We start from the raw sequence: 12,184 nt of genomic DNA, 5'->3' as shown, positions 1-12,184 counted from the left end.
CTTTGAAAAAAAAACGATCAAGCGTGAGCTGCTTGCCACCGGTCGCCATTTTCGCTTTCTCAGCCATTGTCCCAACAACACTCTAGCGCTGCCTCACATCTTCTACTACTGACGCCTACCCGATCTTGTCCATCGCTGCCATCTAAGGGCCAAAAATAGTCATTATACTAACTAGATCTGCTTGATACTTTCAGCACAGCTGGCCAAGGCTTTCCTCCACCCGTTTCCCAAAAAAAACTTGGTGAACGTCTTTTAACGTCTTTGGCGCTCCTCCGTAGGATTTTACGAAACGTTATTTAACGTTTTTGGCAGTCAAAGAGTTAATGAGGGTTTTAGTCTAGTTTTAGTCCAGTGAAAAATGTGTGTTGATGAAATTATTTCTGTTTAGTTTTCGTTAACGAAATTAACACTAGCGTGAAGCAGTGTTTCCGAATGCACCCACAACTGGGAACAGTACAGCGAGTCCGAGCTGTCCTGTTATTGGTCTTCTTTTTTGTCAAATCAAATTCACTGGAAAATGTGGTTTATAATCCAGAACGATTTATGTTATTTCTTTTTCATCATGCATTTTTTTGACTGGTACGACTCAGTACACTCTGCAGCCACGTATACTAAAAACAAATCAAGTGCGATTGAAACAACTAGCCAAGACATTACAATTGTGCACCTCCTGTACGCGCCTTCATCTGAAAAATGCCCTCTCATCTCTCTATTTTCTACATCACCTTCCCTGTTCAGGGTCGCAGGGATCTGGCGCATGTCCCAGCTGACTTCAGGTAAAAGACGCATAACACCTTGGACTGCATGGTCAACAGTCAATCACAGGACGCATGTGAAGACAGAAAACCATTTACACTCAACCCACGCTGCCTAAAAATGGACTAAAAATGGCTTTTCTTGCAATGCTAACAAAATCTGCATTTCTAAGTTAAACTTTAGTACAATTTCACAAAAATCTATGTTGCTGTTAGACAGTTAGCCAGAGTTGAGTCAATGCAAGTGTAGACAGGATGTTGTTACACAACGATACGCTATCTAATAAAATATCTCTCACACACACACACAAACAGACACGCACACTCATGCAATGCAGCAGCACTACACTAAGCGAATCTAAATCGCAACAACGCTACATAACATCTTAAAGTGGATCTTTAGGTTGGCCCGGGAGAAGAGAAGGAGCGGAAAAAGCCTCCGCCACGGCTTTGCAGAGCAAAGCTGGATCGGCTGACGGGCGCCACTTTCCCTCCCCTGGCGGATGAGATCCCATTATCAGGCCGACGAGAACTCCACCTCCAGGATTTCACAGCTCCTCTGTTTATCACAAGGCTCTGTCAAGTTGGGCACCATTAACCGATAATGAAAGGAGACAACCGCTGCAGTTCCAAGCAAAGCAGTCAACATTCTACAGGCCTAAGCATGTATGTGGGAAGCTGACGGTGTCTATTCAGTTCTCTACAGCATTCAAGCAATTCATCCAAATCCCTTTTCCCTCCTATGAGCACCTCCTCTAGACTACCTTAAATCCAAGCACGACTAAAAATACTAAGTCACTGCTCATAAAAAAAAAAGAATAATTTTAGCACTCAACATTATCACATCATGTTTTTTAACATTTGGCTACTCCACGAGTCTCAAAATGACATTGTGTAACTTTGGATTAATAAACAGATTAGTTTAGTTTTTTTGTTTTTGTTTTTTAGTTGCCTAGATGATATCACAGCCGTTTTTTTGTATCATCGTTGACAATGGATTGCAATAACATAGAAACATGACGTACCATTGCCACTCCTATTCTGTTACAGAATCAAAAGGCCAAAAATGCATTCCCCTCCCTCCTCAGTTACATTACTCATTTTGCTGTCGCCACTTGCGCTCATTAAAGATAAATACTTAACAAAAGCTTTAGTGACACAATCAACAGTACACACAGACACAAAAGCATACACACACACACACTCACACAGTTTGTTTTAGCCTGATTGCTCCACACAACAAGGCAAAACAAGACCTCAGAAACACAAATAAGTGAGCCAGTAGCTGAAACAAGAGGGGGGGGGGGGGGGCAGACATGGATGAGTGAGCCAAGCTTGGGAGAAACCTCAGAGGCCCTGGCCTCTTAAGTACTCCTATCTTGTAACTTCATTTAATACATTCACCAGGGATGGGCCGACAAGTTGGGGAGCTTGAGTAAAAGGAACAGACTTGTAAACCGAGAGGAAGGTTTGCTTTATGGCGGAAGGTGGTGCACTTGAGAAGGACTTTAACACATGACTAAATCTCTGCAGTGCAACAATGACGCCAGAACATAATACGCGAGGGCAATTTCACCATTCGACAGAGCGGCTTGCTTATATTAGAAACTTGAACAGAGCTTTTCCAGATGGAGCTTTTAAAGCAGAGACTATCGCAACCGCACATACTCTACCCATAAAGAACAAAGCCCGTGTGACTGACTGCTGCTTCAACTTACGCTTCCCCTCCCTGACAGCAAACGTCGATAGCTTCAATCCCTCCTTGGCAAGCATTTAAAAAAAAAAATGGAATAGCCCTTTTAGTCTTTGTGGATTGAGAATTATACGAGAAAATAAGGTCTTACAACACTAATTAAAACACAAAACGCCAGAGGGTAGTTGAGGAAAGGGGAAGCATAAAAAAAACAACACTTTCCAATCTTGAAACTCAAGGAAATTCAACAACAAAATATGCCAGTAGAGTAAGTATGGATATGCAAGTGCAGTCTTATCGAGGGGGAGACAAAAGGCTGAGCGATAATCAAGATGTCCACTGGAAGGCATCCAGAGAGACAGCTTATAATCATGACAGAACCTTAATTTATGAGCATTAGCAGTGAAACAGCAAGTAAAGCCAAGGAATGGTATTTCCCTTCAGGCAATCAGTGCAAGGTCTCGGCTCACACAGATATCTTGTTTACAAAGCTATTCACACTCCCATTTGGCTGCCTTGCAAACACTGAGCGCAAACTAAAGACACTTGCAGGCTACATATGTCTCATCTCTTTGCCAAGTTACTCAAGAGAGGGAAAGTCAATCATAAGAGCCATTTGGTGAATGTGGATCTAGGTAAGTCTTATGCCATATGGACGCAGTTCAGAACAGGGACGACTCGCTTTTCCACTTTTTTCCCTCCTGGTTGTAATGTAAAGCCAGCGGTAATCATCATTCATCTTACACTACACTCAAATCAATATTAGGACCCAACTGATGTGGATTTTTTTTTTGTCCGATCCGATTTTGGGCAGAAGAAAATACAGATTGAGGATTAATCAGCTGTTTAATAAAAAAATTAAAAAAAATAAATACATAATGCATGAAATAACTTTTTTGTCAAGAACCCATCTTCCTGAAAAACTAACCTATTCACATTTTTACGCTCTTTCTATTGTGCTCAAGGAAGTATGCTGAAGTTTGAGATTTGGATGTTGGGGAGAATTTTAACCCGGGTTTCTCGTGGACATGACTAGTAGGGGTGGGAATCTTAATCTTTCACGATTCGATTCAATTCAGATTTTTGGGTCTGTATTTTTTTATTTAAAATGATTTGATTGACAATGATTTCGGCTTCAATTTATAGATGTGCAAAGAATCGTAACGATCTACTCTAGTCTGACTCGCTAATGCTAATTAGCACGCTACTCGTGGCACTTTTATCACTCAAAAGAATGGCTATTCATACGAAATGCTTCAGGAATGTATACAAAGAAGCAACTTAACATTACTCACCGGCATATGCTCTTCCTACGCTGCAAAAAAAATAAAAAATACAAAGTTTATTGGAATAACTTGATCGTGACTTTTTTTCTTCTACTCTGTAATGTGGCTATAATTTTACGGTGTATCAGAACGCACGGAACCACACTGCCCTTAAGTGGCCAAATCATGTACAACTTGAACAGCGCTCCCAAATAATTGTTTTTTAGATTCACAGCGGATAGAGACTGGGTCCTACTGGGGGGATTACTGTAATTCATTAAGCCAACCTGACGACTAAGGCTCAACGCACTAATGGCCAATACAACTAAATAAACCCGTGGCTATATGAAGGCTATACTCCGTGTTCAAATGTTGACGATTTGAGATATAATAAAAGGAGACCAAGATAAATAATCTCAGTCTCATTGAACACACAAAATCATACATTTAAATAAACAAAAATGCCAACTGAAAATGCAATATTGTACCTCATAAAAGACCATAACTTAAAATGTTTTTAAAGTATTCAGATACTTTTGTTCATACAACGTATTCAGACATCCTGATTGTTCACAGACATTCTTCAAGCTCTGGCATGGACAGTCCATGTCTGATTCTCCAAGCAACACTGGACCTCATTCATTGGAATAAAAAGGAGCAGTTCAGGCTACCATGTCTGTACACACACACAACAGCCTGTAAGAAATGGACAGTCTATTTCTGAGCTAGCTGAGTGAGAGAGTGAAAGAGAGATCCTTTTGTGGACTGTGTAAGACAACCAAACAATACATGGCCCTGATATACTTAACCAAGAGTGGATTAGTGCTGACTGAAACTGTGTTGGGACGTGAGCAAGAGAAAGAAAGGTTGACATGTAGTGTGGTTCCTGCATGGTTGCATGCTCATTTGCTCAGCTTGCCAGTGAGCCTCCACATACTGCCACCCTATGGACAAAGAGTAAACCTGCAGCTTCATGTCAATGTGTAATAAAACAAATACACAGCAAATATAAATTAAAGAAAGAGGGCAGGTGAGTGTACAGTATACACACCAGCCACAAACATTATGACCACTTGTACAAATAAAATGATATCCAGCTATTATCCATTCAAAAAGATCATGTTCAACTTTGACAGTGCCAGAAAGATGTTTGTTTAATACATTTATTAGGCTTACATTCTGGCTACTAAAATATATTAAGAATAACTTTCAGTATGGCGCAGGACAATTCTACACCACGACTACAATAATGAACATTTATTAAATTAATACCGCTCTAACAATGTCAATCAGAACTTAACATTATTAACTCTATTAAATCAAAATATCTGATACAGCTAGATATCTTTATTGTGCAAGTTGTCATAATGTTCTAGCTGGCCAGTGTATAACGGTATACTTGAATGACTCCCAAGCTCGCAGTACTTATTCCAAAATCAATTATTCCATGCCAGTCATACTCAGCTGCTTATAGCATGAGTGATTCGGCTCTAGAGTTTACAGATAGTGGTAAGTGGAATATGCACGCCATTTATAGGTTAGAGGAACAGGATTTCAAATCATTTTAAATCCCCCCCGCCCCCTCTCCATCTGGCATGATGAACAACAGACAGAAGTAATCTGGAAGTCCAGCGTGCAGTCAGTGTGTCAGCACGGAGAGAAAAAAAAGTATTATTCAGAATGACGGCACAAAGGCAGCTGCTTGAGGTTGTGTTACCAGATTAGACTATTTTTCGCAGGAGCGATCGTGTAAAATTTGTCTGAGCAGACAGTTTGGATATCAGTGCTGAGGTCAAGAGGAGCCACTTAGCTGTGCTTTGGCCTTCCAACCCCTGCAGTGTTCAAAATCAACCACTCCGCTGAGGGAGAGCATACAAAAAAAAGAAGAAGATGGGCAGCAGCTCTGCGAGTAAAAACAAATCTAATCCATCGGGAGTGCTTTATTTGAAGCTACAAAATCGAGGTGAATGTGAAAGGTGGGACGCTGCGAAACTTGCTCATTAGCCAAAGTACAGTGAACCGTTTTGGTGGAAACAATCCTCAGCTATTTGCTAAAAAGTCATATATAGATGTACTGTATACATTTACCTGTGGAAGGCTACTACAAATGAATTTTGCCGCCAACTGTCAATATGTAACCGTTGGATTCTCTTTCTTATGCCTCACAGTGAAGCCGCTTGCTCCTCCTTGTGTGTTCCTTGAGCGTGTCTGCTAATCAATACCCATACCAATTTCTTTCTGGTACTGCAATACAGTGCTTCAAATGACTGAAGTATCAAAAAGTATCCGTGTAGACGTTTGGGACGCGATCTTAGTGGTATAGAGGCATTGGCGCCTCAAATGGCCATCCGCCTGTTACTGCATACTCAGTGCTGTTTTTGCGTTTTTTGTGTGTATTCTCGCTTTGAAAAACCATTTCAAAGCCTACGTTAAGTCATCAGGATGATTGGGAGGCGAAACAGCCATAAGCATGCTGCATGACGATTAGCTTTTTCCCCCATTAAGAGAGCATAACACTCCATTAACTCAGGTGTCCACAATGACACAATTTTAAAGTTGGGAAAATTATCTTTATGGAAAAGATACTGCAAAGATGTATGCAACTCTCACTTAATGTAACAACCTCATTTCATCATGCTCATGTCCTTCAATAGAGTCTAATATACCTTCTGCTGTTCACGCATAGCAGTTGGCATGCTAATGCTAGCAAAACTACTAAACCTGTGTTTCTCAACCCTGGTCCTCGGGGGGGGGGGCACTATTCAGCCTGTTTCAGCCATGTCTCCCGATTCCAACACAGGTGAGGATCGTTATCAGGCTTCTCCAGCGCTTACTGATTAGCTGTCATTGGAATCAGCTGCATTGGGAATAGGGAGACATGGGAAACGGGCTGGATAGTGGGCCCCGACTACGACGATACTACTCAATTCACATGTTAAATTATTAATTCAATAAATTTGGAAAGGCTTCCCAAGTCCCACTAAAGTATTGTATTACTTTTTTCCTATTTCATGTTTTAAAAGCAGCTACATTGTTCTGCCTGTTTGTTAAGAAATGCGTGCTAAAGATTTAAATGACACTTTTTTTCTTTCTTCCTTGCAGCATTGCTAAGATTGCTAAACATTGGCAAAAACGCTTGAAAAAACTGCTTGTGCTCACTAAACAGTACACAAGTAAAGAGACTAAATCAACAACTTATTTAAATAGAACACATTGCTCCATCTTGTGATTGCATCTGTTTATTTAAGCTCACTAATTGGTGATTCTGATTGTGTAAAAACTAACTGCTAGCCAATGCCAACAAAATACTCAATATAAACTCTTTGACCTATTTCCTTTATTTGTCTTGGAGAAACCAGGAAATGGACTGTCCAATTCATTTTTTGGTGATTCAATTGTCCGAATACCTTTGAGCTCCTGGGATACTCGGCATAAAATAGCTAGACAGAAATTCTAAAAGCTAAATTTCTTATTTTAGGCAGAGCACTTCAATTAAAGCTGAAAGTCTACATTTTAATCACATCTAGATTGCTTGTTATCTTTTCTAATTATGTGTGGTGAATAAGAAAACAGCTCTCATTGTCTGTTCTAGAGAAATTAGACAATATGATTTAGTGTCCCTCCCTTAGTTTCGCAATGTGTTTTAAAATTCAGAGAACATTATGTTTAGCATCATTCGTGATATGCCTGCTTTCATGACTTACAGTTTGGACTACATAAATGGAGCATCTTCACATAAACACACACACACGTAGTACGCACATTATAGATACCCTGCAGGTATGTTTTAACATTATGTTGTTCTGAAGTGGTGAAGCGGAAATTGCAAATTGCTTGTGCGGATGAACATATTTTGCATAATGCATGAAGAATCTAACATTTACTGTGTGTTTGTGTGCGTGTGAGCAAGAAAGAGGGAAAGAGAGTTTGAGAGGCGAAATAGCGTAACAGTGTAGAGCCACGCAGTCTCCTAACATGCTGCATGCTAACAAGTCAATGTAATAGGAGCAGCGGGGAATAGACAGAAGAAGCTTGGCGCAGTGTGAGCTCCTTAAATCAGCACACAGAATGTAGAGGACGAATCGAGGGGAAAGACGGAAGCGATGGAAAGGGAAGGAGAAGCCTCCGCCGCACTGTGCTCATGAACACATCAGCGGCGGGAGGGCATGGATGTGCCAAGGCCACAGCCAGCCAATTATCAAACTCATTAAGTAATTCGCTATTCGGCTGTGCTGGAGTCCAGTGTTTCATAACCTTTATCCAGCAATTTACATTTTAACTCATTCAAACCCAAAAACGTATAAACATGTTTTTTTTAATACGTTGTCCTTCACTCCTAAAAAAAGTATTTACAGTTTTTATGGGGGGGGTTATGCAAGAGCATACTGAAGGCTTTGATGCAGCTTTCTTTCATGAAGAGGTGGCTTAAAGCAATTGCAGTTATTTAATAAAACGGCCACCAGGTGGCAGAAGAATATAAGAGAGTTGCAACAAGCTCTTTTTTTGTTTTGGAGTTTTTACTAGGAATGTGAATATTGATTAAACTTAGCTATATTCTAATGCTAATGGCTGCAAAGCGGAAATAGATGCAAATGTACTTTTTTTCCTGACGAAAGAAGATCATATAACCTTTCTTTTGGTAAGTTCCATGTTTTTAGAGCAATAGAAAACAATATTCTGTGGGCCTTGGTTGCTTGACTGGGAGTGAATGAGTTAAAAACATCTCATGGCAGACCACAAAACAAAATGTGCCATAAAAAGTATAAGCACTGACGGTCAATTTCGGCATGTCCCATGGATTGTGAGAGAGAGAAATGCCAACGCGTTACAAGTTGGACAAATTTAGGCACCTCCCCAAGAACAGTGTACTTATATGTATGGAATGAACACAGTATGTGTGGTAGGGAAAGTGTGTGGCACAAGAAAAAAACAACACTGTTTATGTAAAAAAGCCACTGAGGTTCAACTCGAGTCATGCAGTAAGTTTCTTGTGTAGATACGGAGAGTAAGTTATTATTTTGCCATCTGAAGACAATTTTCTTGTCTTGTTTTCATTGCTTTATAATTTGAGCTGTCACAAAAGCCAAACAAAAAAAAATATTCATGTCAACATCATTGTTCTGCTTGGCATGTTTCTTTTCAGAAAAAGCTCTTTTTCTCCGCATTGTAGTCAAAAATTTGCTTCTTTTTTTTCTCGTAAAACCGACCTACGTTCAACTACTGAACAGAACAAAAAACTTGTCACTTGAAATGGCTGTGGCACCTACGGTGAGTAGTAATGTTGTGAAAATGAGTCAGACACAAAGCTTGAGCATGTACATTTCCAGTGGTAGTAAAGGCAGAAGCACAAAAGGTTGGGAGAAAATGGGTGGATGATGGCAGGGAGCAACATGGCTGACAGCACCAAGGACAAGTAGAGGAAGGTATCAAAAAGGTCCAGCGGGCAAGAATAGAAACATTTCTTCGACGAGGGGCAATGTTAGTCAGCGCTCTGTAGTGTCATGAGGCATTGTTGACTAACCTTGACTGCATTCACCTCCAAGCTCACTGCCTCTCAACAAGTATTGACAAAACGACAGTCTGCAGGAGAAACACTGACGGGAAACAGACACACAGAGGACAGGGGGAGGAAATACATGAATGATGCGGAAAATGGCACAAATGAGGTGACAACAGCTTATTGCATGGTTGAGGATGGCGGCCATATTTGGTAGCACACCACACAGTAAACATCGGCAAAAAAATAAATAGTAATCACAGTTAACATTGTATACAAGGACAATTTATTCGGAACCAGTGGTCATTTCCCACAACTCAATAAATGCACATCTCTGCACTTACCCGCTCTACACTAAATGAAAACACACACACACTAGCAGACCCGCGCCCCTGAACCTCCCCCCCATTATCCCATGAGCCCTCTCTTCTCCACCTCGCTCGACAAGAGCTTGGAAATAAAAACATCACAGCATTGCTTGCCTCGCAGCACCTGTTCAATAACGTTGACATTTCACATTCGCCATCCGCAAGCTGAGACGTTCACTGCATTTAAACCAAAGACGCACATCCATCTGCTACATTTCAATGAAAGAAGCAATTTCACACAGCACAGACAGAGTACATGTGTTTGTGTGTAAAAGTGTGTGTGGTAATGGTCTTGCTAACTCTCATCGAAATGCCGATCATTATAAAGCATGTACTGAAAAGTAATTTGTTATACCTAATAATCTCCCATCAATTCAATGTGAAGCAATGGATTTAAGGCTCTTATTCGGGTTTTTAGAAACCCGAATAAGAGCCTATTCAGGTTTTAAAAGGGTTATTGCCTGCATGTAAATGTAGTCAGTGTTTAAATAGTAACTGTTTGCACCTGTACTCATGAATATTAGCAGGTTCACACCTGACATTTTATCTTTAGTGTTTTCCTATGTAAGGAGGGTATGTGCTTGCAGCAGGCTTCCTCTTATCCAATTATTTATTGACTGCAAAGCTTGAAGAAAACAAGACGGAAATCCCAGGATATTTGCAAGTGCAAAATGCTGCTGTTTGATATTATTCATGCGGCACTCCTGATGCAACACGTCTCCTGAAATACACTTGCAATGAATGGTCTTTTCGCTTTTAAATTTGCAAGAATGCCTGGGAATAAAAATGATTGCGCTTCTCTTAGCTGCATTAATGGTGCTGCAGTACACTCCAAGTGTGAATTGTTGTTGTTATAAAGCATTGCCGAAGAGAAAATAAACAATTACAAGTACAAACAACCATGAGAAGCATTCCAACTGTCAGCACTGACCAGGGATGCTACTCAATCAAGTCAAGCAATTTCTTTAGTGTAAAAAAAGCTAACGTGCAAACTTGACACGCATTTAATGAAACAAAAAAGAAATGTAATTAAATGTTTTCATCACAAGAGACTGTCGAAATGGTCTGAATTTCTATTTTAGTGCTAGTGGTGAAGGAATTGGACTAGCGTGGAAATGCTTCAACCTCATATAGATGGACATCATCTTTAGACAGCAAACTAGCTAAAACTGAATCAATAGAGCCTTTTCTACAGTTCGCCTGGGGGTGACAGTGGGAGGAAAACTGTTAAAAGAGGCAATCACATTTTTGTGATTAAAAATAAAATATTTTAAAGGTATATGGCCCAGGCTTAGTTCAGAGTCAAAATGACTGATCTTATTTCACCCAACATGCCAAAAATAATGGACCGACAATGGGCACATATTAGATCATCTTTCAAGACACAGACAAGCTACATTATGCTAGCTTTTAGTATGCTAGCTTTTAGCAAGCACATTAATTGGCTTGGCCTCTCTCGCTACTGACCATGTTTTTGTTGATTCCATTTAGTTGAGCTAGAAGCAAGTTCTCTACTTAGCTACTTATCCATCCATCCATTTTACATATGTGCCCGATGATTGACTTAGCTACTTTGTAAATTATTAATTGACTGTTGTTCACTCTGGGCAGAGTCATGAAACGTCAGAATTTGAATGAAGTGTTCAGAAGGCCACTTACTCGCTTTCAAGTAACTAATGTTCAAGTCTAAAGTTATTGTTGCTAAGCAATATTGCTTAGCACGGTCAATCAGCATTTAGGAAAGTAGTAGTTAAGAGTTGTTGTTTTTTTCCATACTTCTACTTAAAATGCATCACAACACTGTAGCACATATTTTCCTGCTACAATAATTACTACCTGAAGGGGGGAAATAAAATGTGCCTCCAGGTGCCAAGGTTTGATGGTCAGCAGGTGCAAGCTGACTTGAATGGCTGAGCAGAGACATCTGTTTGATGGCATTAAAAACACTAGAGCCCTGCCATAACTACAGATTAAATGGCAGTAAATCTGAGGATTAGAACCATATATGAATAGTCCACATTGATTTTGCAACACTGGGATTTTCGCCTTGACAGACATCATTGCCATCAAACACAAAAGAAAAAGCCTTTATTGATCCCAGAGCGGGGAAATTCACTGCTTACAACAGCCAACAATGATATATTGTGTTACGAAAACAACAAACATGATCAAAATAAACCAGATGAGAATGAAACACCATCAAGTTAAACAAACATCAGCGACAAAGTGTAAGATATAATGTTACAGGGACTCTTTGGTTTCTGAGTTTAAAAAAATCAAAAAACTAAAATCTGTGACTATCTCTGAGCTATCTCTCTTTTAATCTGCTCCTAACTTGTCTTGAGGCAAGGCAAGCAACAGAATTGCTACAACAAGCAACTCATCCCACAAGTCGTAAAAAAGTAACTGAAGAGAGAATAAAAAAATGTTTTTTCTATAAATGTGCATCGTGATATTCTAGGACGTACGCAAGAATTTCACTTCTGGCCTCTGTGAGTTGATGAGGATGAAATATGAGCACTTTGGGGGTGACGGGCATCATGAAAACGATAAACTGGCCTTTCCCTCTTTAGCTGTCTGATGGCCGCGGTCTTTGAATTTCAAAG

General features: G+C 40.0%; 1 protein-coding gene across 2 annotated transcripts in view; it reads right to left on the bottom strand.

Annotated features, from left to right (window-relative positions):
- The window catches only part of rerea (arginine-glutamic acid dipeptide (RE) repeats a), a 169,266-nt gene that overhangs the window by 108,335 nt on the left and 48,747 nt on the right, over positions 1 to 12,184 (bottom strand). Inside the window, exon 2 of one of the 2 annotated variants that reach the window (XM_077545677.1) lies at positions 9,235 to 9,307. The exons of the other annotated variant lie outside the window; for it this stretch is intronic. The gene's annotated coding sequence lies outside the window, so the exon portion shown is untranslated. The remainder of the gene's footprint in view (positions 1 to 9,234; positions 9,308 to 12,184) is intronic. 2 annotated transcript variants of the gene reach the window in all.

The sequence above is a fragment of the Vanacampus margaritifer genome, chromosome 1 (assembly GCF_051991255.1).
Source record: "Vanacampus margaritifer isolate UIUO_Vmar chromosome 1, RoL_Vmar_1.0, whole genome shotgun sequence".
Taxonomy (NCBI): domain Eukaryota; kingdom Metazoa; phylum Chordata; class Actinopteri; order Syngnathiformes; family Syngnathidae; genus Vanacampus; species Vanacampus margaritifer.
This window is presented reverse-complemented; position numbering and strand designations above follow the sequence as displayed.